Below are 1,995 nucleotides of genomic sequence, written 5' to 3' on the forward strand. Positions count from 1 at the left end.
CATCTAAGAGTTGTTCTGCAGATTCTTCGTGAGAAACAGTTGTATGCGAAGTTCAGCAAGTGTGAGTTCTAGCTTCGGGAAGTGACATTTCTAGGACATATAGTTTCTACAGAGGGAATTCGAGTGGATCCTCATAAGGTTGAGGCTGTGTTGGATTGGAAATAGCCGAAGAGTGTGTCTGAAAGCAACTGTTTTTTAGGGCTGGAAGGATATTATTGACATTTTGTAGAAGGGTTCTCTTTGATTGCTGCTCCGATGACTAAATTGCTGAGTAAGAGAGTTCTTTTCGTGTGGACTGGTGCACAGCAAGAGAGCTTTGAGAAGTTCAAGACCATGTTAACTCAATCACCTATTCTGATTCAGCCTGAACCCGGTAAGGACTTCGTGGTTTACAGTGATGCATCGCATGTGGCTCTAGGTTGTATCCTGATGCAAGACGGTAAAGTTGTTGCTTATGCATCTCGTCAGCTCAAGACTCACGAGGCAAATTATCTGATGCACGATCTAGAATTGGAAATAATGGTATTTACTCTTAAGATTTGGAGGCACTATCTGTACGGTGAAAAGTGTACCATCTACACTGATCACAAGAACCTCAAATATCTCCTCATTCAGAAAAAGTTAAACCTTAGACAGTTTCGATGGGTTGAACTACTTAAGGATTATGATTGCAGTATTGAGTACCATCCTGGTAAGGCCAATGCGGTGGCTGATGCGTTAAACCGTAGGTCTATGACCGATTTGAGAATGATGTTCGCTCGACTAAGTTTATTCGACGATTGAGGTATTTTGGCTTAGCTGCAAGTAAGGCCGACATAGAATGTAACACCCCCATGCCCGAAACCGTCACCGGAGTCAAGCTTGAGGTGTTGCTAAACTTATATTACCTTTTAAACAACTCTAAACCACTTATTTTAATTTTCAGAATAAACTATTTTTCTGCATCATGGTTGCTTAAAAATTCATTTCTCAAGTTTCAAAGCTCAAAATTAAGATCCGTAAATTTTTCCTGCAACTAGACTCATATATCTATCTGCTAATTTTTTTCTATAATTTTTGACTTAGCCAATTAGTACAATTTATTAGTTAAAGTTACTCCTGTTTTAGAATTAGATTGCACTGGCCTCTACTTACTTCAAACCACTTTTCTCTCTGTACAAAATTCATATGACTATATTGTTTATTTCTATTAAAACTACATTCGATAAGGATTCTATCCATATAAAGTACACCACCTAATTATTTTTTTAAAATTTATGGTGAATTTCTAAATTTGGAACAGGGGATCTAGAAATCGCTCTACCCCTATTTCACTAAAACTCAGATATCTTATAAAATACAAAACCTTTACCTGTTTTTCTTATTCCATAAGAAAATAGACATAATAATATTTAATTTCATATATTATTCATCTCCAAACTATGTTTCTACAATTTTTAGTGATTTTTCAAAGTTGCATCATTTATGTTACTTGAATATGTTTTTAGGTTACTTTCACATTTTTCATAATTTTCATGGGATAATCACCATTCAATCATACATGTTAATAAACATGTATATCATCGACCATTTTATTAGCTAATCACTAGCAAGTATTTACACATCATTCATTGTTCATATTATACCAAAAGTAGCTAAGTTTCTATACATGCCATACCCAAAACAAAACGTCTAATTATACCGAGTTATTTCTTTGATAGTGTGATCGGCCTCCGACGTTTCCTTCGATCCCTGAGTGGCTAGATAAGTACTTTAAGAAGAAGAAAATAAAGAGATTAAGCACTAGGCTTAGTAAGCTTACAAGCAAATAGATTACAACATTCAACATAATGGATAATTATGCATAATATCATCTAACATCATAAATTTCTTTACTTCTCAATTTCTATCTTCTTCTTTATTCCTTTACCTTCTTTCTTACCTGACCTTTCCTTTTTCATAAATATAATCTACTTTTCCTTTGCTGTTAATTCACTGTAATTTAACTCGTACCCT

This window comes from Gossypium hirsutum, chromosome A07 (genome assembly GCF_007990345.1).
Source record: "Gossypium hirsutum isolate 1008001.06 chromosome A07, Gossypium_hirsutum_v2.1, whole genome shotgun sequence".
Classification (NCBI taxonomy): Eukaryota; Viridiplantae; Streptophyta; class Magnoliopsida; order Malvales; family Malvaceae; genus Gossypium; species Gossypium hirsutum.